At 40.7% G+C, this 27863-nt stretch overlaps 1 pseudogene across 1 annotated transcript; it reads left to right on the top strand.

Annotated features, from left to right (window-relative positions):
- Positions 1-355: 355 nt before the first annotated feature.
- Positions 356-10626, top strand: LOC309605081 (olfactory receptor 52M1-like; annotated as a pseudogene). Its single transcript has one exon. The product of its transcript is annotated as an olfactory receptor 52M1-like (transcript).
- The last annotated feature ends 17237 nt before the right edge of the window (positions 10627-27863 follow it).

Genomic DNA, 27863 nt, shown 5'->3' with positions numbered 1-27863 from the left:
GCACAGGCTCAGCAATTGTGGCTCACGGGTTTAGTCGCTCTGCGGCATGTGGGATCTTCCCAGACCAGGGCTCGAACCAGTGTCCCCTGCATTGGCAGGCAGATTCTCAACCACTGCGCCACCAGGGAAGCCCTGTAGGCTGAATTTTTAAGAAGTTGGGGAAGGATACTGAACTGCCAAAAGTTAACAGATTAGTGGCAAAGAGATAAAAATAATTATAATGCCAATTTCCCTGGGTATTCCCTGTGTACTTTAGGGGTAAAAATAGTATTTGTAAAGTGATTTCAAGATGTGCAAATATTACCTGTGGGACATAACCTACTGGTTAAGAGCACTAACTCTGAAATTAATGCCCTCTCCTGGACAGTGTTAGAATGAGCACAGATAATGGTTGCTTCTGATTCATCTCTGCTTCCAAGGCTGAATACACATCTGATTTAATATATATTTAAGGTGAAGAAAGTTAATTTCTAATGCTCTTCTGCACACCTCATACCTCTGCATCAGTTGAGAGGTTGTTTTGAGTTGGTCCATAAAATCAAGTTATTAAAGAGAGAAGCCTTATTTTAGCCTGTAATGTGATTCAATTTAAATGCACTGATTTATTGAATACTTATTTCTAAATAACACGCAAGAGATCCAGGTACAGAGAAACATAGCTCATCTATTAAACTCTAAAAGGCAGAGCTTATCATTTGGACAAGGTGATTACTGACCCAAGTTTCGAAAATTAGATACGAATCTGTATGGAATGAAATTCCTCCTTTTACTGGGCTGAGGGTATAACATGGGCACAGGCATTGAAGCAAGAAATAACCCTGTATATTTCAGCAACCACAAGCAGTTTTACATAGAATATAACATTTAAGATTGGGGAGCAGGTAGCAAGCTTCTAGAAGTTCCTAGCTTTTCCTGAGGTGCGAGAGAAGTAGAATCCTCTGGAAAGGGTGTAGAAGTAAAAATTAGATTTTTTCTGTATTGATTCTAGTTCATTAACTCCTGCCCTGACATTGGCTCCTGGTCTGAGGGAAACGCTTAAGGATGTCTGTCTCAGGCTTAACCCCTCCCAGAAGCAAAAACAGCAGTGATGGTAATAATAATGCTGTTTAAGCATCTGGTATGTTTCCTTACTAGTCCCTTTTTATACAGTATCTCAATTATGAGAGCTACCCAGAGATAGGTATTATTCCTACTTTATGCTTGAAAAATTGAGTATGAAACAACTTGTTCAAGGTTACACAGTGAGTATGTAACCAAGCTGGCTTGCAAACTCAAGCCTTTTCAGCTTCAAAGGCCATGTCTTGTCACATGTCCTAAAGCGTGATGCCCCACAACCCATGAGAAGCCCATTAGGACACACCAGGGGATAAGCCAAACAGAAAAGTTTTCCTCCTTTCTAAGAAATGGGATTTTAGGTTGGGAAGTTTAGGTTCAGAAAGATGTAAAGGAGATGCACTGCTCTACTCAAGTCCCTGGGGTCCTTCTCTTACAATGTAAAGCAGAATGAGGGAAAAACCTGCACTATCTCATTTGTAGGTGATAACCACTTGTCTGTCTTGAAGTTAATTCAGGAGTCTACCACCATCTCCAAGTGCTGTAAGGATATCAAACTTCCTTAGAGATTGACAGCCAGGCTGAGCTCTAATCCTAAGAAGATTCTTCATCCCTCCTCTAGAAAGGCCTTTCTGATTTCTACTTGGCGTCCTTAGACTAGCTGCAGACTCCAGGGAGGTTGGAGAACAAGCAAGAGCAGGACTTGGACCCAAGGGATCATGATTCAAATAAGAAGTCTCCCCTACATAGACCCAGAGCTCTCTGGACCAACCCGGACATGCTGCAGATAACTGTTCAGTTTTAGAATCTGTGTCCATTCTTTGGGACAAAGCCTGCTATTTTCCTTCTCCACTGAGATGGTGGGAAGGTTAGAAGTGAAATTCCCTTTACCCCTGAACAGAATGCTTATAAGTGACAGGCCTCAGAGGCATTTGCAGAGCCCCAGGCTCTTGTTGACACTACCCATCCCAGGTAAGAGCATCTTACAAGGAGAATCTAGAAAAGGAGTAAAAGTCATCAGTAAGCATTCCCAACTCATAAGGAAGAACAGACTTGGGACTCCTGGGCATCCAACTTTAGATCATGCTCCTGTATAAGTCTCCAAGACCCAAAAGGAAGGAATTCTCTTGGAAGGTGACTTAGAAAGGGTGGAGTCCACACAGAGTCACACACAAGGAGGCTGAAGAGGACTCTAGTTCACTAGCCAATACAGGACCCTCCAAAATACCTCCAGGTGCTTTAAAAAGGCATGGTATTTTATTCTTATTTAACATAGCCAGGCACCGTGTTAGAACAGGTATTACAGTAGAGAACAAGGTAAACACACTCCCGAATCTCATGGAACTTACATTCTGTTCAGGGAAACACGCAGGTAAGCAGGCAATCCATATTACTATGTGTGTGAAGTACAAAGACGGGCCTGCTTAGGGTGATACCTAAGCTGTGGCATTATGCATCTGTAAGGATCATCTAGGTGAGGAAGGTGAGAATACTCTATTCAAACACCAGGAAAGAACATCGGGACAAAATAACAGGGACAAAATAACTTGACAGAGTTGAGAAATGGCAAAATTCAGCCCCGTAGGAAGGTAGTGAGCAGGGTGAGAATGGTAATAATAGTGGTTGGTGTTGGTAAATGTACTTGGATACAGCTCAGGTGGGAGCTGTCCTGTAGCCTCCTTCAGTTGTGTTTAAGGTGTGAGGGCTGGGCTTCTGACTAGGGAGGCATAAGTTAAGGTGTGTTAAGATCTTAGAAAGAATAACGGTCACCAAATCTAGTCCCAAAGCTCAGCCACCTCCACCCAGCAGTTGAAGTGCATCCCCCGAGTCGTGGGTACATTTTTCAGTTTCATATGTTCCTGGAGATGGACAGGAAGAGGAAGAGATGAGATGGAGATGGAACGTCCATCATGAAAACAGCTCTATGTGTTGTTAGGTATGAGGAAGGAAAGAGGGATAAAAATCAAATCTACCTACTCCAGGGCTTGAGGCCAGTTCAAAGGAAGGGGGACATTAGACTTGGATCTAATAAGGTCTGGAACGTAGTAGAGGTCTGCCTACTTTCAAGAGAAATCACTTCTTATGCCCATAATTCACTAGGTATAGATTTAGCCTCTTATGTAATTTGGTCTGTGAGGTCCTCCTACGACATGACTGCTCTGCCCAAACGTAGAGGGGAACCACTGCCCCAGGGTGTAGTAGTGATGGGACTCAACATCAGAAGGGAAGATAGTGTGCAAGATGTTTCAGTGTCTATCATAGGAGGAAGGTAACCACTGTAAGTGGGACAAGCATCAGAACAGAAGACAAATTCATTTGCCAAGTTCCGCTGATTTTTCTATTCAAAAATTTTCCCTTTTCTGGAGTAAGACATTTCTTTGCATGATTACAATTTTGCTTAGTGGGGTAAAGTAGACAAGACCCCTTTAAATGTAAATCTAGACAGCGTGGTCAAGATCATTTAGCACTTGACCACAATGAGATTATAGCTCTTTTGTCTTTGGAACTAGTTCTGTGAAGTTGTCCACTTTCAGGTGTGTCCTTCTGAGGAAGCAGGCAAGTTTTCAAGGGAAGGTACTGGTGAAGACTGTATACTATTGGGATCTGTTCTGATATATCCAAAGAAGAAGTGTCATGGTCAAGGGGGCAACTGAAGAGATCATCTACAGAGGCCTGGGAAGGGTTAAGGAAACTGACAAGTGATGGTGGAGGCCCAGGACTAACCCCAGGGAGCAGCATCACCTAACTCAGGCCTACCAGGTAAGGCAAGATGCAGTTGCCAGAACGCAAGTGCAGGGAAGGGGGTCACTTTTCAGGAGCTGTGGTCTTTGGTAGAAAATCACAGCACTGCCAAGTGCGCCTGGCAGAAAGGGACGGGGGAATAAGTTCTTGATGTCTAGTCTCACCCTCTTATCTCCTGCCTCACACTGGCTGAGCCCACCTAGAAATTGGAAGCAAAAAGAAAAGCAGTACCCCATAAATGTCAGCTTCTGGGGACAGAGAACAGAGATCTGGAGGAACAGATGGAGAATAAGCAATGCAAAGGGTAAGAAACCAAGACAGGTTCCCCCCAGCCTAGAGCCTTGCCTCACCCCACCTCCTCACCGCAATCACAGGCTGATTCCTGTGCACTCTTTCCTTCCCAGCCCCAGTAACTCAGCCTTTTCACCATCCCTTTTTCCTGCTTCTGCCAACACTTTCTCTATTCTCATTCATAGTCATCTATGAGAACCTTGAGATGGAGGAAAAACCCAGCTCAAGCAGAGGGATTCTGTGGGATAAAGTCACTACAAACAGCTTACACGAGTTGCCATCCTCCTGGCACCATGGCTACCTGGAGAGAGACATTCTAACGTTTCTTGAAGTTTACTGAATGTATCTTTGGTTTTACACATTAGTCTCAACTGTCTAAAGAGCCAAAACTTAGGGTTCCTGTGCCTCAGACACTGCATTCTCATTCAATCCTCATGACTTCTCTAGGACACACTACTTAATTTTGTTGTAGAATGAGGTCAGTTGTATTTAACTAATGGGATAAAGTAATTTACCTCAAGCTCCTACTGTTAAGATATGAAATCAGATCTGAAAAATTCTAAAGACCAGATACTGGCTACTTTGCTATATTCAAACAAACTAGGCTCAAGATGTAGAAGACGAAGCTTCTTCTTACATACTTATTCCCCTGACATTCTTCTATTGTATATAGGAACACATTCTGGCATAATCCTTTGGACCCTAAAAAAAATAAAACTATTTCCATGTTGTCTTTCTCAATATACATCTCCCTATTAGCCAATTGTTCTGAACTCTGAGTAAGGCCGATTCTTTGGCCAAATAGTCATCTAGGCTTCATGCTATTCTACAATGAATGTTATCTTTTTTCCCTCCTGGGGAGAACACTCTCTGCCTCTGGAATCTTATCCTCATTCAGCCTCCAAGAAAGCAGTAAACCCTTGCATGGATCTACCTTTGGGCAGACACAAACTGAGCTCCAATCATCAGCTCTCACCTGTCAGAAATCATTTTTGTTCCAACACCCGGAGAGTCTTCTTCACCAGCCTGCATCTGCTTTGTGATCTTGGCCTGCAGATTAAATATTTCAGCTCATCCAATAGCTAATGCTGGCCCCAAGATTAAGCTTTGACTTACCATAGAGTCTAGATAGTCCCAGGGGTCTATCTAGAGTCCCAGACTGTATCTTTCAGTATCAATGCATCTCTAATCAAGGAGCTCTCACATTGAATCCTGCTTATATGATTCTAAGAAATACCTAATAGCCAACCTACAAGAGTTAAATGACTTAATAGTTACTTGTCCACCTTAGGTCACTTTCATTGATGCAAAAACATTACCTTGGGAGTCATATTGCAAAAAAGATATCCATACATTTCATTCAAATATGTATCCTGGCTTGTGCTTGATAAATCTGTAGACATCCTCACATAGTAATAACTTGTGACATTATTCTGTAACTTTGAAGAATGTTTATAGAATCTTATCTAGTCAATCAACCTATTCCTTATTATAGGACCTAAGAATCTTCTTGTCTTTTATTTCCAGAAAAAACCTTCTACTGCATTTTGAGGCACATGTGAGAAGGTGCATTTATAACTAGCCATGCTCACTTTTCATAATGTCTGCTCGGCACCCAGCTCCTTCCAGCTCACTGGCATTCCAGAATTGGAGTCCCTGCACATCTGGCTCTCCATCCCCCTTGGCTCCATATACGTGGTGGCCATGGAAGGGAATGTCACCACTCTGGCTGTGGTAGTGGTGGAGCACTGCCTGCACCAGCCCATGTACTTCTTCCTGTGCCTATAGGCTATCATTGACCTGGTTCTGTCCACTTCCACTATTCCCAGACTGCTGGGAATCTTCTGATTTGGTGCTGTTGACATTGGCTTGGATGCCTCCTTGGCTCAAATGTTCCTCATCCACTGCTTTGCCACGGTTGAGTAAGGCATCTTCCTTGCCATGGCTTTTGACCACTACATAGCCATCTGCGACCCACTCCATCATACCACAGTGCTCACTCATACTGTGGTGGGATGTGTGGGGCTAGCTGGCCTCTTCTGGGGTGTATTCTACATTGGACCCCTGCCTCTGATGATCCACCTGGAGCTGCCCCTTTACAAAGCCTGTGTCATCTCCCACTCCTACTGTGAGCACATGGCTGTGGTCCCCTTGCCAAAGCAGAGGCCAGATGGGAGCACTTAACAAGCCAGAGAGTTGAAATTACTCTAAAAACTGGCAAGAATCAAAGGGGCTTGGCCCACAGGGAGTTTTAAAGATAGTTAATAGGATATTGTGTCCCAAGGGCCAAAATAGATGGGCAGCCAGCAAGGCTCTGCTTACCATTCATAGAACAAGGCAAGAATGGAGGATGAGGAGACTGAGGATGGTCACTCCAATAAAGTCAGTCTCTTGCTCAGTTCCCAGACCTGTGCCAGTGTTCAGATCTAGGACTGTAACTAAAGAGGTACCTGGATACCTAAGTGGAAGAACTGTGAAAAATCATGCCTATTATATACCATGATGATTTCCTGAGACCTTCTTAAAAGATAACTTTGGCCATTTACTCAGGCAATTTTATACTAAAAAGAGGGGAATACCAAGGCATTGAAGGTTAAAGTTTGAGTTGACACTGACACCCAGAAATCAAAAGCATAATCTTGGTCCCTCTGTTAGAGTTGGGGTTCTACTCTGGGTAGCAGAGTCTAGTTAGTAATTGAAGTTTTGGAGAAAGTCAGTTCTCAGTCACTTAATGGATAATTAGAATGACTGTACTTGGTAGGTTGAGTAACTTCCATGTGGTGTTGCTGGCCTGTGAGGCAAGAGCCAAAGAGTTGGGAAGGCCAAATAACCTCTAACACTTCTCTCCACCAAGAGTCAAAAATGCTTCAGAGGTACATGGAGAATTTGGCAAATGTATTGTTTTCCATCTTAGTGACAAAATACCAAAAACAATTTCCATTAACAGGGGATGGACAATAGTTCTCATATACAGTTTGCCTCAAGGGCATGTTAACTCTTTTCCTGTGTCATAATATAATTTGAAGATGACTGGACATCCTATGGACCTCCACCATCATCCACCGATGGCATGTTGATCTGGCAAAATGAGCTAGAGGTGTTTAGTACAATAGAGGCCTTAGTAAGACACACATGCTCCAAAGCGTAGGAGACAAATCTTAACATTAAAAACCTAGAACTTCAGTGAATTTTAGGGGGCCCATGGTTAAAAATCATTACCAGTAAAAGATCTTCATCTTGCATATTTTACCAGATAGAAAGCATAATGCCTACCACCTTGGATTCTGAAGAGAATGTATTCCTCACTTAGGAATCTTGCTTTAGTCCATGTACCCAAAGTCATGGAAGTATAGCTTTGAGTGGGCCCAAAGCAAGAAGGCTGTTTTAGGTCCAGACTACGGTACAAGTATCACTGTCACTTAACATTATGAACGAGCAACAGTAGCAGCAAAGGAGACTACGTGTGGACCCAGCCATGTAGATGCCCCATGATCAATGTTGACTGCTGCCTCTGAATGCCTGTCAGCAATAGACATCAATGCTGAAACACAGATATAATAGGGTTATTCCTCAAGGAGGCCACTTGGTGGCAAGTCAACTCCTCTGGGCCTCTTGAATCCTAGGAAGTACAGTGGTTTGCACTACCAATGACACATACTATTCTGGGTATGTATTTGCCTTTCTTTCCCCACAGAGCCTTGACCAGCACTTCTCTTTGAGGGCTTCCTGAATGCCTGATTATAGGCAGGACATCCCATATGACATAGTACTGAAAGAACAGACACTCTGAAGAGAAGGATATGCAGGACAGGGCTCATAACCATGGGATCCACTGGTAGCATTACCAGTTTCACCAACCAGAAGGAGTTGGCCCCACAGAATGCCAGAGCAGTCTTCTAAAAACAGCTAAAAAACAATTCAAAAGGCAGCACTTCACAGAATTGGAGCCCTATCCTTTAGGATGCAATCTATCAACTGAAGTAACAGCTGTATCTCTGAGCAAAATTTCAGAAACTGGGGCTGTAGAGCTCATCCTTCCTTCCTTTCCATTTTGCCCTTAGCGAGACAGGCCCACAGTAACTATGGAGGAGCTTCTCCTAAAATCTGAAGGAGATCTGTGCAAGGCAAGCAGGGATTGTGGTGGCCATAAAAAATATGCTTTTCAGATTGGACTGCAAGGAGCATATTTGACTGATAGTCTCAATCATTGTGCTCTCAAGTTCATGGCATTGCTAAGCCCTAGTGGCTTCCAACCAATAGATGAGCACAGCGCTAATAAGGCAGGTCTACTGGAGTGTGATACCGGATTCCTCATGAGTTCCCTTGGCTCAAGACTTACATGCAGCCTTGCCAAAGTGTTCTTAGAAATACACGAAAGCCTAAGTCCTTCCTCTTCTTTCCTCCCTCCCTCTCAGATCAGATCTGCTTGTGATTTCATGGCTTTTCCAGCCTCAGGATCCCTCTTTGTCTTACTTCATGAGCATTTCCTTCATGAGCATTTCCCCTCTGTATACCTCTGACACATCTAATTTCATGTTGGCACCTGCTTCTCAGAGGGCCCATTCTAATGCAACTATGGTAACTCCCACTGAAAAATCTTCAACTCGTGTGCACAAGTCAGTCCTGTGAGGAAAGCTAATACCTCTTATGATTATAAACCTGATGGAGAAAATGTTCACATATTGAGGTATGGGTAAGTCTTTTTGGCTTATACATGGTTCAACTTGATTTTTTGTGAACTAAGACAGACTCATTCATGGCCTGTCAAACACACAGCACATGCTCTTTAACCATTAAGGTAAAGAATGTCCATTTTAAAGATAAGGATAAATAACTCCTTTCCTATGGCATCCATGTTAACTCTCCATCAAAAATAAGGTCCCCTTCTCAGACACCAGGGTCCTGCTGTCTCACTGTACAGATACTCAGTTTGTCTCTTTTGAAACTTTAAAGGAACATCCCCCTGTCATGTTTATGCCTTATCAGAACAAGGAATATAAGACTATGCAGAAATATGCATCAACTGAGCAGTTTCTCGAAGCTGAGAGGCTGTCTCCTGGGCTACAGTCCTGTTTGGCTCAAGAAAGTCTTTCCTATTATAGGCTGTTTATTGATTATTTCTGTAATCCAGCCCCTGATCTCTCTTCAAAGACTGCTCTCAGAACTTTGAGAATGAAAGCTGTGTAACTGTCACAACTCTCAATACATAGCTTAGCGATGCTCTCTTTTCCTTACCCTGGAACAGAATACATGAGCGAAGTTCTAAGTGCAGATAAATCTGAAGGACCTCGTGTCAGTAGTGTCCTCAAGCAATTGAGTTTAAGGTGTAGCCTGAAGGCAGAGCAGCTAGCTTGAAGTTAACAGGCATTCCCACAATTCATGATGCCTCATGGGAAGGGAGACACAGCTATAAGAATAGCCTGATACTGCTCTAGACTAGCAGATTGAGGAACCTGGGCTGCAACAGTGTCAGTTTTCCTCTGTAGCAGCTTGTTTTTAAGTGTTTGGTTACTACCATTAAATTACCACTTTTTTTTTTTTTTAAGTTTTCATTCCAAATTACTCCTCTTTCTCCCTCCCAACTGTTGTACTCAGAACAGATGGGAAAATAGTATAAGGGATATATTACCAACTGTTTGGTCCTTGTGAGACAAAAATTTGAACAGCTCTGGGATTTTGGGGGAAGCTAAGATACTCCTGGAGGTACCTCTGCATCTCAGCCACTGGGCTGAAATTTTAGTTGTGTTGACTACCAATCTGAGTTGTTTGGACTTTCTTCCTATGTGGAGGTTCCTTTCTCCAACTGTTCCCTGAGGTTGCCCTATCCTTATCTCTACTCAGCTCACTCTTGGAAAGTGTCTCTTACTTATTTAATAGATATTACCTAATGGGACACTCTCAGCTCCAAACTACAGCTTTGATATTAGAACATTCATAGCTCATAGATAACGGTCTTTGCCCATTTTGGTTCACATAGAGCTACAGGTAATAGTGTCCCCAGCCTTCTTATACTGAGGACTGACACATTACACAAGGACATTTCTACCCCCAAATCTGCTTCTTCCCTATTAGATGTAGGTTTTTAATTTTATTTTGTGGGGAGAGGGAAGATTTACTATCTGTATTTGGTGCCTTGGGCTCTTCATCCAAGGACCTCATACACCCTTTCATTGATGCTGGGGATTTCGCAGCACATGCTCAATGTCCTATAGTAGCCAATGCGTCCAGGGGCAGTGAACTCACAAGACAGAACAAAGATGTCTGAGAAACTACTCTTTAAGAAAAAAGACCCCACTGAATTAGAGTTCATTAGAAGGAGAATTACTGGGAAGACCTTCAAGATGGCAGAGGAGTAAGAGGCAGAGATCACCTTCCTCCCCAGAAATACATCAGAAATACATCTACATGTGGAACAACTCCTACAGGACACCTGCTGAACACTGGCAAAAGACCTCAGACTTCCCAAAAGGCAAGAAAATCCCCACGTACCTGGATAGGGCAAAAGCCAAAAAAAAAAAAAAAAAAAAAAAGACAAAAGAATAGGGACAGGACCCGCACCTCTGGGAGGGAGCTGTGAAGGAGGAAAAGTTTCCACACACTAGGAAGCCCCTTCACTGGCCGGGACGGGAGGTGGAGGGGGAGAAGCTTTGGAGCCACGGAGGAGAGTGCAGCAACAGGGGTGCAGAGGACAAAGTGGAGAGATTCCCACACAAAGGATTGGTGCTGACCAGCACTCACCAGCCTGAGACACTTGTCTGCTCAACCACTAGGGCAGGTGAGGGCTGGGAGTTGAGGCTCAGGCTTTGGAGATTAGACCCCAGGGAGAGGACTGGGGTTGGCTGTGTGAAGACAGCCAAAAGGGGGCTAGTGCACCAGAGCTAGCTGGGAGGGAGTCCGGGAAAAAGTCTGGACCTGCCAAAGAGGCAAAAGACCATTGTTTTGGGGTGTGTGAGAAGAGGCGATTCCTTCCCTGTGTGCCCACAGAAGGCAGAGCACCACCTAAGCGAGCTCCAGAGACGGGCACAAACCATGGCTATCAGCTCGGACCCCAGAGTTGGGCATGAACTGCTAACACTGCTGCCACTGCCACCAAGAAGCCTGTGTGCAAGCACAGGTCACTACGCACACCCCCCGGGAGCCTGTGCAGCACGCCACTGCCAGTGTCGTGTAATCCAGAGACAACTTCCCCAGGAGAGCACACGGCATGCCTCAGGCTGTTGCAGTGTCACACTGGCCTCTGCTGCTACAAGATCACCCCGCATTCCAATTATGACTACCATACACCTCCCTCTCCCAGGCTTGAATGAGCAAGAGAGCACTAATCAGCTGCTGCTTTACCCCTTTCTGTCTGGGTGGGGAATAGACTCCTCAGGGTGGCCTACACATAGAGGGAGGGCCAAAATCAAAGGTGAACCCCAGGAGCTGTGAGAACAAAGAAGAGAAAGGGAAATCTCTCCCAGCAGCCTCAGGAGCAGTGGATTAAATCCCCACAATCAACTTGATAAACGTTGCATCTGCGGAATACCTGACTAGACAACAAATGTTCCCAAAACTGAGGAGGTGGACTTTGGGAGCAACTGTAGACTTGAGGTTTGCTTTCTGTGTCTAATTTGTTTCTGATTTTATATTTATCCTAGTTTAGTTTCAGTGCTTATTATCATTGGTGGATTTGTTTATTGGTTTGGTGCTCTCTTTTTAAATTTATATATATATATTTTATTTTTATACATTTTTAAACATTAAAAAAATTGTTTTCCTTTTTCTTTGAGTGTGTATGTGTATGCTTATTTGTGTGATTGTCTTTTTAGGTTTGTTTTTACCATTTGTCCAAGGATTTTGTCTTTTTTTTTTTCTTCTTCTTCTCTCTTTCTTCCTTTTTTTATGAGCTGTGTGGCTGGCAAGGTCTTGGTGCTCCGGCCGGGTGTTGGACCTGAGCCTCTGAGGTGGGAGGGCTGAGTCCAGGATATTGGACCACCAGAAACCTCCCAGTCCCACATAATATCAATTGGCGAGAGCTCTCCCAGAGATCTTTGTCTCAACACTAAGACCAAGCCCTACCCAACGGCCAGCAAGCTCCAGTGCTGGATGCCCCATGCCAAACTAGCAAGACAGGAACACAACCCCACCCATTAGCAGAGAGGCTGCCTAAAGTCATACTAAGTTCAGACACTCCAAAACACACCACCGGATGCAGCCCAGCCCACCAGAAAGACAAGATAGAGCCCCACCCACCAGAACACAGGCATCAGTCCCCTCCACCAGGAAACCTACACAAGCCACTGAACCAACCTCACACACTGGGGGCAGACACCAAAAATAACGGGAACTATGAACCTGCAGCCTGTTAAATGGACACCCGCAATACAGTAAGTTAAACAAAATGAGAAGACAGAGAAAGGTGCAGCAGATGAAGAAGCAAGGTAAAAACCCACCGGACCAAACAAATGAAGAGGAAATAGGCAGTCTACCTGAAAAAGAATTCAGAGTAATGATAGTAAAGATGATCCAAAATCTTGGAAATAGAATGGAGAAAATACAAGAACCGTTTAACAAGCACCTAGAAGAACTAAAGAGCAAACAAACAATGATGAACAACACAATAAATGAAATTAAAAATACTCTAGAAGGAATCAACAGCAGAATAACTGAGGCAGAAGAATGGATAAATGACCTGGAAGATAAATTAGGGGAAATAACTGCCACACAGCAGAATAGAGAAAAAAGAATGAAAAGAATTGAGGACAGTCTCAGAGACCTCTTGGACAACATTAAACACACCAGCATGAGAACTATATGGGTCCCAGAAGAAGAAGAGAAAAAGAAAGGGTCTGAGAAAATATTTGAAGAGATTATAGTTGAAAACTTCCCTAACACGGGACAGTAAATAATCAAGTCCAGAAAGCACAGAGAGTCCCATACAGGATAAACCCAAGGAGAAACACAACAACACATATTTTATCAAACTATCAAAAATTAAATTCAAAGAAAAAATATTAAAAGCAGCAAGGGAAAAGCAACAAATAACATACAAGGGAAACCCCATCAGGTTAGCAGCTGAACTTACAGCAGAAACTCGGCAAGCCAGAAGGGAAGTGGCAGGACATATTTAAAGTGATGAAAGAGAAAAACCTACAACCAAGATTACTCTATCCAGCAAGGATCTCATTAATTTTTGACAGAGAAATTAAAACCTGTACAGACAAGCAAAAGCTAAGAGAATTCAGCACCACCAAACCAGCTTTACTACAAATGCTAAAGGAACTTCTCTAGGCAGGAAACACAAGAGAAGGAAAAGACCTACAATAACAAACCCAAAACAATTAAGAAAATGGTAATAGGAACATACATATCAATAATTACCTTAAATGTAAATGGATTAAATGTTCCAAACAAAAGACACAGACTGGCTGAATGGATACAAAAACAAGATATGTATATATGCTGTCTACAAGAGACCCACTTCAGACCTAGGCACACATACAGACTGAGATTTAGGGGATGGAAAAAGATATTCCATGCAAAAGGATATCAAAAAGCTGGAGTAGCAATACACACATCAGACAAAATAGACTTTAAATAAAGACTATTACAAGAGACAAAGAAGGACACTACATATGATCAAGGGATCAATCCAAGAAGAAGATATAACAATTGTAAATATTTATGTAACCAACATAGGAGCACCTCAATACATAAGGCAAATGCTAACAGCCATAAAAGGGGAAATCAACACTAACACAATAATAGTAGGGGACTTTAACACCCCACTTTCACCAATGGACAGATCATTCAAAATGAAAATAAGAAAAAGAAGCTTTAAAAGACACATTAGATCAGAAGGACTTAATTGATATTTATAGGACATTCCATCCAAAAACAACAGAATACACTTTCTTCTCAAGTGCTCATGGAATATTCTCCAGGATACATCATATCTTGGGTCACAAATGTAAGAAAATTGAAATTTTATCAAGTATATTTTCTGACCACAACGCTATGAGACTAGATATCAATTACAGGAAAAAAAAACTGTAAAAAATACGAACACATGGAGGCTAAACAATACACTACTAAATAACTAAGAGATCACTGAAGAAATCAAAGAGGAAATCAAAAAATACCTAGAAACAAATGACAATGAAAACACAATGACCCAAAACCTATGGCATGCAGCAAAAGCAGTTCTAAGAGGGAAGTTTATAGCAATATAATCCTACCTCAAGAAACAAGAAAAAATCTCAAATAAACAACCTAACCTTACACCTAAAGCCATTAGAAAAAGAACAACAAAAAACCCCCCAAAGTTAGAAGGAAAGAAATCCTAAAGATCAGATAATAAATGAAAAAGAAATGAAGGAAACAATAGCAAAGATCAATAAAACTAAAATCTGTTTCTTTGAGAAGATAAACAAAATTGATAAACCATTAGCCAGACTCATCAAGAAAAAAAGGGAGAAGACTCAAATGAATAGAATTAGAAATGAAAAAGGAGAAGTAACAACTGACACTGCAGAAATATACAGGATCATGAGAGACTACTACAAGCAACTATAGGCCAATAAAATGGACAACCTGGAAGAAATAGACAAACTCTCTGAAAAGTACAACTTTCCAAGACTGAATCAGGAAGAAATAGAAAATATGAACAGACCAATCACAAGCACTGAATTTGAAACTGATTACAAATCTTCCAACAAACAAAAGCCCAGGAACAGATGGCTTCACAGGCGAATTCTATCAAACATTTAGAGAAGAGCTAACACCTATCCTTCTCAAACTCTTCCAAAATATAGCAGAGGGAGGAACACTCCCAAACTCATTCTATGAGGCCACTGTCACCCTGATAGCAAAACCAGACAAAGATGTCACAAAGAAAGAAAACTACAGGCCAATATCACTGATGAACATAGATGCAAAAATACTCAACAACATACTAGCAAACAGAATCCAACAGCACATTAAAAGGATGATGCACCATGATCAAGTGGGGTTTATCCCAGGAATGCAAGGATTCTTCAGTATACGCAAATCAATCAATGTGATACACCATATTAACAAATGGAAGGAGAAAAACCATATGATAACCTCAATAGATGCAGAAAAAGCTTGACAAAATTCACCCATTTATGATAAAAACTCTCCAGACAATGGGCATAGAGGGAAACTATCTCAACATAATAAAGGCTATGTATGAGAAACCCAGAGCCAACATTGTTCTCAATGGTGAAAAACAAACCATTTCCTCTAAGATCAGGAACAAGACAAGGTTGCCCACTCTCACCACTATTATTCAAAATAGTTTTGGAAGTTTTAGCAATAGCAATCAGAGAAGCAAAAGAAAAGGAATCCAAATCAGGGCTTCCCTGGTGGCGCAGTGGTTGAGAATCTGCCTGCCAATGCAGGGGACACGGGTTCAAGCCCTGGTCTGGGAAGATCCCACATGCCGCGGAGCAACTGGGCCCGTGAGCCACAACTACTGAGCCTGAGTGTCTGGAGCCTGTGCTCCACAACAAGAGAGGCCGCGACAGTGAGAGGCCCGCGCACCGCGATGAAGAGTGGCCCCCACTCGCCGCAACTGGAGAAAGCCCTCACACAGAAACGAAGACCCAACACAGCCAAAAATAAAAATAATAAATAAATAATAAATTTAAAAAATTAAAAAAAAAAGGAATCCAAATCAGAAAAGAAAAAGTAAAACTGTCACTGTTTGCAGATGACATGATACTATACATAGAGAACCCTAAAAATGCAACCAGAAAACTACTAGAGCTAATCAATGAATTTGGTAAAGTAGCAGGATACAAAATTAATGCACAGACATCTCTAGCATTCCTATACACTAATGATGAAAAATCTGAAAGAGAAATTATGGAAACACTCCCATTTACCATTGCAACAAAAAGAATAAAATATCTAGGAATAAACCTACCTAAGGAGACAAAAGACCTGTATGCAGAAAACTATAAGACACTGATGAAAGAAATTAAAGATGATACAAACAGATGGAGAGATATACCATGTTCTTGGATTGGAAGAATCAATATTGTGAAAATGACTCTACTACCCAAAGCAATCTACAGAGTCAATGCAATCCATATCAAACTACCAATGGCATTTTTCACAGAACTAGAACAAAAAATTTTGCAATTTGTATGGAAAGTCAAAAGACCCCAAATAGCCAAAGCAATTTTGAGAAAGAAAAAGGGAGCTGGAGGAATCAGGTTTCCTGACTTCAGACTATACTACAAAGCTATAGTCATCAAGACAGTATGGTACTGGCACAAAAACAGAAATATAGATCAATGGAACAGGATAGAAAGCCCAGATATATACCCACACACATATGGTCACCTTGTCTTTGACAAAGGAGGCAAGAATATACAATGGAGAAAAGACAGCCTCTTCAATAAATGGTGCTGGGAAAACTGGACAGCTACATGTAAAAGAATGAAATTAGAACACACCCTAACACCATACACAAAAATAAACTCAAAATGGATTAAAGACCTAAATGTAAGGCCAGACACTATCAAACTCTTAGAGGAAAACATAGGCAGAACACTCTATGACATAAATCACAGCAAGATCCTTTTTGACCCACCTCCTAGAGAAATGGAAATAAAAACTAAAATAAACAAATGGGACCTAATGAAACTTAAAAGCTTTTGCACAGCAAAGGAAACCATAAACAAGACCAAAAGACAGCCCTCAGAATGGGAGTAAATATTTGCACACAAAACAACTGACAAAGGATTAATCTCCAAATTATACAAGCAGCTCATGCAGCTCAATACTAAAGAAACAAACAACCCAATCCATAATGGGCAGAAGACCTAAATAGACATTTCTCCAAAGAAGATATACAGATTGCCAACAAACACATGAAAGGATGCTCAACTTCACTAATCATTAGAGAAATGCCAATCAAAACCACAGTGAGATATCACCTCACACCGGTCAGAATGACCATCATCAAAAAATCTACAAACAAATTCTGGAGAGGGTGTGGAGAAAAGGGAACCCTCTTGCACTGTTGGTGGGAATGTAAATTGATACAGCCACTATGGAGAACAGTATGGAGGTTCCTTAAAAAACGAAAAATAGAACTACCATATGACCCAGCAATCCCACTACTGGGCATATACCCTGAGAAAACCATAATTCAAAAAGAATCATGTATCACAATGCTCATTGCAGCACTATTTACAATAACCAGGACATGGAAGCAACCTAAGTATCCATCGACAGATGAATGGATAAAGAAGATGTAGCACGTATATCCAATGGAATATTACTCAGCCATAAAAGGAAATGAAATTGAGTTATTTGTAGTGAGGTGGATGGACCTAGAGTCTGTCATACAGAGTGAAGTCAGAAAGAGAGAAACAAATACCGTATGCTAACACATATGTATGGAATCTAAAAATAATGGTTCTGATGAACCTAGGGGCAGGACAGGAATAAAGATGCAGACGTAGAGTATAGACTTGAGGACACAGGGAGGGGGAAGGGTAAGCTGGGAAGTGAGAGAGTAGCACTGACTTATATACACTACCAAATGTAAAATAGATAGCTAGTGGGAAGCAGCTGCATAGCACAGGGAGATCAACTCAGTGCTTTGTGACCACCTAGAGGGGTGGGACAGCGAGTGTGGAAGGGAGATGCAAGAGGGAGGGGATATGGGGATATATGTATACATATAGCTGATTCACTTGTTATATAGCAGAAACTAACACAACATTGTAAAGCAACTATACTCGAATAAAGGTGTTAAAAAAAGGAGAATTATTAGAGCAGATGGATGACTACTAGCAGTGGTCATGTGTTTGTATTATGTGCATAAGAGAAATAGGATTTAACTTGGCACAAAGTTGCCTTAGCTTTGTAGAAGTATATGGGTGAGGAAATAGAACAGTCCTTCATCCTCAGTCCCATTGGGAGGTCCTATAACTATGCAGCCTCCTGGACTCTCATCCCTGCAGGGTTGTGAATGAAGGTGACAAAGGATCAAAGGATGAGGCTAACATGAGTTACGTTCCACCTTACAGAGATCCCTGCATTGATATTCCACTGGAGTTTTGCCTTTTCAAGTATATACGTCCAAGACCTATGCCATAGACCCACAGGTCCATCTTTTTCTCACAGACCAGGAGATCAGTCAACAGGACAATCATCTCTTTGTACACAGCATTCCACCTTTATCTTAACTCAGTAAGAACTTACTGACAGGAGGGCCTGTTCAATTAGTGTACCTGGAAAAATCATTATCCACATGGAAATTCATTAGATCCCAACCTTACTCCGTAAACAAAAATGAATTCCAGATGTATTAAGAATTTAAATGTGAAAGTAACTTTAATTCTTGGTATAGAAATATAGGTGAATAAGTTAGTTCTTGGGGGAAATGAGAATTTAGACATATGTCTCCTCCAAGAAATGTAGAAAATTGAACTAAATTTTCAAAAGTGCCTTAAATTATAAGACATTATAAATGGAAAGATTCACATACACAAAGGACTTATAAAGATCTAAATAACTATCAAAGGTCCTAATGTTAAGAGAAATTGGACAAGAAAATGGTTTCAAACAAAATCTTTAAACACACAAGACATTATAAATAGCAATCAGTAATATATATCGAGATATTATCATTGAAGGCCACTTTATTTTGAAAAATAAGATCTGATTAGTGTTGGAGAGGGTGTTGGTTAAGTTTTTCTTATGGTGTAAATCAAGGCAATGACTTTGAATGACAGTTTCGCACCGTCTCCTAAAATTGAGCATTTGTATACCCTTATAGTTTGAGTTTCACTCTAAGTATACCAAGAAGCTTACGTGTACAACAATGGACATGTAAAAGTGTTCACAGATGCACTTAATAGCAAAGTCCTAAAACTCCAAAGACTCAGTAAGAGCATGCATAAACTATGTATTTACACAATGAAATGTGAGACAAGTCAGAATGAACTACGGCAACATAGAGATGAAGTCTTCAAATCAGTTATATGGAGGGATTACACAGAACACTGTTTAAGTAAAAAACGACTAACTTCTAATATGTACATTTAGATAAACAGAAACATGGATTTTGTGCTCTGCATTTAAGGCAGAGCTCAATTAATTTGAGCTGCTGCAAAAACAGATCAAGTCTTGTAAAGAGTATTAACTTGGGTGTACCACATCTCTTTCTTTAGGCATCTTATCTCTACTGCTCTCCCTGGCTTTCTAAGCCATCTAAAATTCAATTGTACTAGTCTATCTCCAAGTTTCTGTGGCAGGAGGGTAGGAGCCTTATTTCAGCCAATGCTTGGCTCCAAGCTGCCAATCTACCTCGCATATGAAAATGTGAGAAATTTTTCCTCTGGATAAAGGCAATTAAACACAGGTGACCATCCAAATTACCAGGTGAATTTAAGATAACTGTGTAACCAATGGTGCTCTTCAGTCCTTATTTATCATCTATCTTGATAACAAGCATGTAATGGGATATCTACTTTGCTATATAAATGGACAAAATTTCTGTCTTTGCAACCTCTTTAGCTAGTTGATTGTCATGAGCACCACATGCTAACACTTATTCAAAACTTCTCTTGTACCTTTGTGGAGAGGTTCTGTTGGCAGGATGTTGTGTTTTAAGTTTTATTTCCTCAAAACTAGTCAGGATGCTGAGTCAAGTTGTCAGCTAGGCAATACAAAGCCCCAGTATCCTAGTTGAAGAATGTTAACTAAGTTTCTTGGTATCTCACTCAGATTCTCTCAGTTGTTAACCATAACTCACCCTAACACTATCAAAATGCAAGGTTTTAGAGGAACCTGGATAAATCTGAAAACTGTCTTTAAGGGCATGCATAAAGAACCTTTTTGAGTGTTAGGCAGTCATTGGTGGAAAAGGTGACTGCTTATAAGAGGTTCTTTATCAGAGGGATGAATGTTTATGGCTTGTTATTTGACAGTCAAGTTCAATAGTGATTCTTTAAGAACATGCGTTAGCTGGTGGTCATTGCAGAGGAGAGATACTGCAAACTTTGCTGTCCAAGAAACTAGTGTTAAGTAGCAGCAGCCAGAAAGAAAAGGCATGTACTGAGTTTGCATTAACCCCTCACCAACACACATCCCACTTTTTCTGGCTGTTGATGCCACAACCTCTATAAAGAGCATGGAGTAAGGCAGCCAATCGGAAGTCTGCTTATAGGAAAAAAAGGAAGCAAGGTAATAGCTTGCACCCTATTGTGTGCATCCAAACTTATGTGCAGTGAGTCCAGACTTAACTGTTCCAAAAAACGATTGCTTTCTACCTAGATCTACTCAAAAGAATTCTTGATACCAATATAGGACATGCAAACCCTGGAGAAACCCCTCATGGGGGCTTGGAATCCTCAGCAACAGAACACAGCAATATGAGGAAACTGAAGATGCAATTACCCAGTCATGTCCTTTTCTTAGGGTTGACAATTATCCCTGCTCTGACCTGGACAGCTTCCACAAGACCAGACAGCAACAGTTTAAGACTGCTTTAAAACATCCCAAGTTGAACCCAGCTCAGGAGCCATCATGTAACCATAAACAAAAAGCTCCCAAGTGATCTGAATAGTCTTCAGTTAGAAGAACAGTTATGCAGACTCACAAATCTTATGAACAGCACTGAACCATCAACCTCTAGTTCCTGTGGGACAAGAGTCCTAAAATAAGCCCAAGGCAATACTGTTAGCAAAACAGGGACTAGGAAGCTTTCCACTGGTATTTAATATTATGTCTAGATAACAGCTGCTGAAGATAACATGTTAGATTGAACAGCAACTCCTGCTACTATAGCAGTGTTGCATTCCTGAAAGGGAGTCCTCGAGGCTACAAACACCTATGGTACCCTACTGCAAGGGATATTTCTCCTGAACTCGCAGGTCTCCTTAATTGTCCCTGCTCTCACCTTCCCTGGTGCAAACTCCTTCCTCATCCTTTAATCCAGGATTTGACCACCTCCCCCCCCCCCACACACAATATGGCAGCTGCCACTTTCACCACACTAACTAAGGTTGTTAGTGGGTTGTTGGTCTGCCTTATGACATCTTTAAGTTAAAAATTCTGTAATAGTTGATAGGAAACAGGGTCCTAAGATATTCTGCTTCATGTTGTGGTGGCTCACGATAGGAATAAGATTATTCTACACGGATGAAGATAAGCCCTCTAAAGGAAGCCAGCCACAAGTGAGGGTATTTAATCCTGCTGGGTTAGTCATATTAGTAAGTGATGAACGGCATCTGTGAGCTTCCGACTTAACATGCTATCTCAGCCCTCAGTCAGAAGTAACTACTCATGCACTAAGGAAAACTTTGAATTCCCTTTAAGCAACAGACAAATGAGTCCTTTAGGAAGTGCACTTAGATTTCACCTATCAACAGGGTCCCAGTGCATTTCATGGCTTCTCCTGTAACAGGATTTTTTCACTCTCTGAGGACACAAGCAGTATCAGGGAGGAAGGAAAACTTCTGGAATCAGTGTCATAATCCCATTTACTGGTCCAGTTCCATCCTCCAACCCATATATCTTACAGGGACCTTGTTTCTCAACTCAATTATGAGGTTAATAAGTCTCAACTGCAGGCTGAGGAACATGAGCAAACCCTACCAGAAAATAGGTTCTGAAGTATAGATTCTTGAATTTAAATGTCTGTAGTTTGGACATGAATTATGGAAGGGAACTCTCGATTCTGGTGACCCATAAGAAAGCTGCAGATTGTGATTTCAGCAGTACTGTTATGATGAGCTCTAATTGAAAATCCTAGGGTTATAAAAGACAGACTACTTCTGACAAAATTAAATAATTTCAAAGACTTTAACGTTAGGGGCCAAGGAAGTACACAAGAGGAACCACCTGTTTCTATGAAGACAAAAACGCCAAGTCAAGAGCTCGAAAGAAAAAGAGGGACATCTAAACAGCAGGAATATGAGGACATTATGGGTAGTATAGTCTATCCCCTCAGTACAAGTCATTCTCTAGCCTTGGGTCTTGCCTCCAAAATTCCATAAATACAAATGGAATCAGAATCTAAATGAACACAAGAGTGTCTCCCAGAGGGAGAGATGAATAGGCAGAGCACAAGGGATTTTAGGACAGTGAAACAATTCTTTATGATACTACAATGGTGGACACATGTCATTTTACATTTATCAAAACTCATAAAATGTATAACAAGAGTAAACCCTAATGTAAATTATGGATTTTGGGTGATGATGTGTCAGCAAAGATTCATTGATTGTTAACAGGTGTAGGATTCTGGTGAGGAATGTGCATAGCATAGAAGTTGTATGTATATGGAACCCTCTGTACCTGCTTAATTTTGTTGTAAATCTAAAACTGCTCTAAAAAATAAAGTTTATTAATAACAACAAAAGAAAGTTCATGAGGAGATGTCCTATCAACTTTAATGATGCTTCGTATGATGCTTGTTAGGAACTAGTCTAAGGGATAGCAAATTTCAAGGAACTAATTACTTCCTTATAATTTATCAAGAAAAAATGCATTAGATCAGAATGAAATTATCTTGTAGATTTCCAATTTTTTACCAGAAATTTGGTTTACTTCCATAACACACACACACATATATATGTATACATACACATATGTATATGTTTATAATAATAATGCTTTAATTTAAATTTTTAAACACTTTAATAAAAGTTATTATTATTATTTAAAAAAAAAGTGTCTCCCAGATTTCAACCTAAGAAAGAGTCTGATTAAGAGGAATGGAGATATCAGGAAAGTTAAATTGGACTAACAACCCTTGTGTCCTGAAAATACTTCGTTAAATAATGGATCTCATACAGGACAAATGTCCTGACACAAAATGACTAGACACTGAATCCTTTCTGAAAGTTCTGGATGGCTTTGGAGCAGAAGATAGCTATAAAGTAAGCCTACTAAAGCCACCAGGAAGACAATGGGCTGTATTCATAAAGTTTCCCTCTGATGTTATGAGTCAGGAGAGAAAGTAGCCCATACCCGCCCTTGTCAGGGATGGTGAGGCTACTTTTAAGAGATTAAGCTAGAGTTAGAACCAAAGGTTGAGCCAACCAAAGAAGGTCCTTCTTGCAGCGCTCCATCGTAAGGGATGCCACATGGAAAATTAGGAATGCCCTTCCTAATGAAAGCAGGGTTAATGCTGGTAGCCCTGCCCTTTAGCTAGCATCATCTTTGAGACTTATTTCCAGTTCCAGGTTTTCCAAGAGCCCGCAACAAGCCAAGTAAATGAAGCAGGGGTTGAGGAAAGAATTCCACCTGAAGAGATAGTTTCCAATATCTGATCAGCCCAAAGCATTTCTTCAATTCAGTACCAAGTTTCTCTTTTTTCATTAGTGAAAAGAAAGCCCAAGTCTTGACTTCTTGCAAATAGTTTGGGATTGTAAGCGAGAAGAAAGGAAAGAGGACTAAAATCTAGGTACCTTGTTCATTTTGCTTGTTTCCACCCCACCCCCACCCCCACACCTACCCAGCAGCAGGAAATTCACTGTCTCTCAAAGGAGGTAGAAACAGAAAAGCAAAGAAAAACAGACACTAACAGAAAAGAGAACCTAAATTTGAAAAGCTCCACTCTCTTACCTCTAGTACTTATGATCAACGCCCGCTTCGCTTCAGTCTGCAGTAGAAAGAGCTGGCAAGCTGCAGAATCTCACTTAAGCAGAAGTGAAGTGAACCTAATTGGTCAGAGTTGGAGGCCAGACATGATTGGTCAGGCTGGAGCCAATGAGATTTCTGAATCTATTAAACCAGAAGTAAAGTGGCAGCTGAGGACTGGTGCTTTTTTTTTTTAATTGGGAGACCTTTAAGTATGTCCACCTGTAAGTACTGTATGGTAATTCACTCTTGAACAAGAAAAAAAAGTTGCAAGTGTCAGAAATGGGCTAGAATCTTAAACTTGATAGTAAAGAAAATAAACTTAGTAAATAGTGATATTACACCATTCCACGTGAAAAACAATAAATATTTCCTTAATTATTATAGAAGAAGACACAAGTCGTATCACTTTCTGTGTGAGCAGAAACCACTGCGAACTCCCTCCTTTTTAGGGTCTCTTCTTACAGCCCAACCATCTCCCTCCAGAAACAGGTTTGGGCAAAACAAGACTGTGACTAGTAGCCATTCAGTCACTTCATCGTCTCACAGTCTCCCTCTAGATAGCTGTACCTGATATCAAAACCCACTTTTCATGTCTTAGTTTTTCTCATCAATAGATCCTCATCCTCAGCTTTGAGCTTAGGAAAATTGGTGAAATCTCTAATGAGGACAGCTGGAGTGCAGTTATTATTTTTACTCTGACACATTAGTAGAAGAGTACTTATGCTGCCAGGAGAATATTCATAAGTTTATGAATCTTCCCTCCAGCAGCTGCACCAGCAGCATCACCTGAGACGTACTGGAAATGCAAATTCTTAATCTTCTGAGTCAGAAACTCTTGGGATAGCGGTCAACAATCTGTGGTTTACCAAGCCTTCCAGGTGATTCCAATGCATGCTGAAGTTGGAGAACCACTGCTCTATACCAGTTCAGTCAGAATCTTGTGGGGACTGTGTTGCTTTTCTAAACACCAACTGTAGCTTTTGCAAAGTTCTCTGGGTGATTTGTGCAGCCAAGGTTGTTAACCACTGCCTCCATTATTCATTAATTCAGTTATCATCTTGGTGCAAACTGAAGTTGATTACCAAATCTTTAACTCAGGTCCAGACCTCCCTCATCACCTCCAGAACAATATAGCCAGCTGATTTATAGAGAACTAATTACATGTAGGGCCAGGTGCTAAGTGCTTTACAATTTACCATTTTATTTAATCACTGTGAGGTAGCTATTTTCAGAGCTCTTTTATATTTGAGGAACTGAGGCTTTTAGATATTAAATAACCTACTCAAAAATAAGCAATTAATAAGTGACCAAGCCCAGATTCAAGAACATGACTTGTTTGAAGATTACTACACTCTGTTATTGTCCGTGCTACCTCCCAGCAGTTCATCACTGAACAGAATCAGCTGACTTGAAGTGTGACATGAGTGACAGAATAGACTTAGAATAATTTAGAGACTTCTGAAAATTATACAGGAGCTAGGATTCACACAGCATATAGAAAATCCTGGAAGGAGGGTGTCATAGAACATAAGCACAATTAGAGACTTGGGGGACCAAAGTTGAGGCATTTCTTTGATATGTCAAGAAAAGCCCTTCTCCCGCATAGGTCACTTCTATTTCCCTAGCTACAGAATAAAGGTTTTACATTATACTCACCTTAAAGTTACCTAGGAGCACTGTTTTGTTTATTTTTTTAAGATTATCTAATTTCCTAGAGATAAAAGGAGAAGGCAAGCAACTCAACTACAGCATTGCAGAATTGCCAGTTCAATGAATTAGTAAATCAATAAATAACAAGTGGGCACTCAAGTATCTCCTATGTAGCAAAAACTCTACTAAGTATAGACAAAGGCATATGGGGAAGCAGGTAATTGCTATGGAAAAACCTTGATGGAAATCCAAATGGGGGCCTATTGTACAATGTGTTAAATATAGAAAGCTTCACAATATGGAGGTAACATCATCCTGAAGTCAAATTAGAATAATAATAGTATAGAAAAGCAACAAACAAAATTATACACTATTCGTTTATGACAAAGGCTAAAAAATCTTCCCAAAATTAAAATCAGCAAATCAAAACCAAAGGTGCATCATAATAACACATAAATAACCAAGCGATTCTAACAAAAAACTGCAAAGATAGGTTAACATTAGGCAACTTATTAATGCAATTCATTTTTCAATGCATTCCTGGCAGGTCACAGATTAGAAAAAAATAGAGATCTCATATGTGCTTACTATCAGGGTACTTTAAATCCATGATTTTTTCCCTAGGATGCAGAAACTTATCAGAGCTTAGGTGTCTACCCAGAGGAGACGTAGATACATCATACTTCAGAAGGGTTCCTACTTGAAGGGGGTGGTCACACCTGCCAGGGACACTTAGAATCCCCCTGGATCTGGAAGCTCAAAACTTGTTGCAACTGGCCAGGTTTTTCCTTTTCATTTAATTTTATTTAAAAATTTTTGTTCCTTTTTCATTATGGTTTATTACAGGGTATTGAACATAGTTCTCTGTGCTATACAATAGGACCTTGTTTTTTTATACATTCTATACATAATAGTTTGCATCTGCTAGTCCCAAACTCCCAATCAAACCCTCCCCCACCGCCCCCTCACCGGACCTTTTAGATTGGGAAATTATGTCGCTACTCAAGTAAAATCTAAAAAGCAAGAAATGCTAATTTTATGTGTATCCTTTAAGAGAATGTTTACAAGCATCAAGTTCTCTGGCTGCTTGAAGCAAACTCAATGTCAAAAAGGCATTCAGGGATAGAATTAGTGCCTGTGGATAGTCAAATAATATTTCTACCTTCAGCTTCTTTCATTTTTGAAAGACCATTTCTTATTTCTTTCTGATTACATTTAGAGAATTAATGAAACATTAGTACTTGTTGAACATAGTCAACAACTGTGTTCAACAAATATGTACAACAAATATTTAACTTTCCACTACACACCAGAAATTTCACTGTGGGAAAAGGGAGAAACCAGAAAGACACAGGACCTGCCTGCAAAAAAAGAACATTCTAGAGTAAAAGCTTAAGAAACTTAACTGATTGTTTTTGTTTGGGAGATCAGCTCGGTGCTTTGTGACCACCTAGAGGGGTGGGATAGGGAGGGTGGGAGGGAGACGCAAGAGGGAGGAGATATGGGGATATATGTATACGTATAGCCGATTCACTTTGTTATAAGGCAGAAACTAACACACCATTGTAAAGCAATTATACTCCAATAAAGATGTTAAAATAAATAAATAAATAAAATGAATGTAGATCAATGTAAAAAAAAAGCTTATTTACTGGTACTTCATTAAGAGTTGTAATTTCAGGGAAGCAGGAGTGGGAAAAGGTGAAGTGATACAGAGAAGAAAGGCAAGGGAATATGATGGTGTTTTACTAAGATGATCACCATTTTGTAACAAGCGTGACTGAATGCTTACCAACATGCCAGCATCTTGTAAAAGTGCAAATGAACGATATCATATTAGAAAAACCTGTCTGGAGTAAGGATAGGGGAAGGAGAATTTATCTTCCAGCTTCCATATCCTGTTAATAAAGGTTGGCTGCATTACGTATAAACTGGTCCTACTTCTGGATTGCCCATGCATGAGTTCAAAGTAGGTTCCACAGGACATTATTACTCAGTGTCAACAAGGAAGCCTAGAGGTGGGAAGTGAGACATAAGCATTTTGGGCATGAGGTGAAGAACTGTGTGGATGTGCCTACATGAACTTGATCAGGCTCCACACAGAGAAGCTGCCACAGCAGTGGATGGAATGAAACAAGTGGACAAAGGTGCAGGGGACAGATGAAGATGAGAAGACCCAACGTGGTGTATACAAAGGTAGATATATTTCACTCCTTGCACCATGCATGTCTACGCATGCCATCCATTATATCCAGCTCTCACACCACAATAAGTGGCCTATCTATTTTGTAAAAACAACATGCTTTCACTTCTTCCCAGAAAGGTAAGGTACAAGTTAATCATTTATGTATTTATCTTCAAAGTAGTAGCTAGCTGCAATCTCTGGCATGATTTAAGGCAAGGGGATGAGTAAAACAAGCTATAATCTCTGCTGTCATATCTAACCCTAAGGTTGTATTTGATGTTCATCTCCTCTTCCTCCTCCACTCATTATAGATTTTTCTCATTCTTGT

The sequence above is a fragment of the Balaenoptera borealis genome (assembly GCF_965194805.1).
Source record: "Balaenoptera borealis genome assembly, chromosome: 11".
NCBI lineage: Eukaryota > Metazoa > Chordata > Mammalia > Artiodactyla > Balaenopteridae > Balaenoptera > Balaenoptera borealis.
The sequence above is the reverse complement of the archived record's forward strand: the minus strand, read 5'-3'. Positions and strand labels throughout refer to the sequence as shown.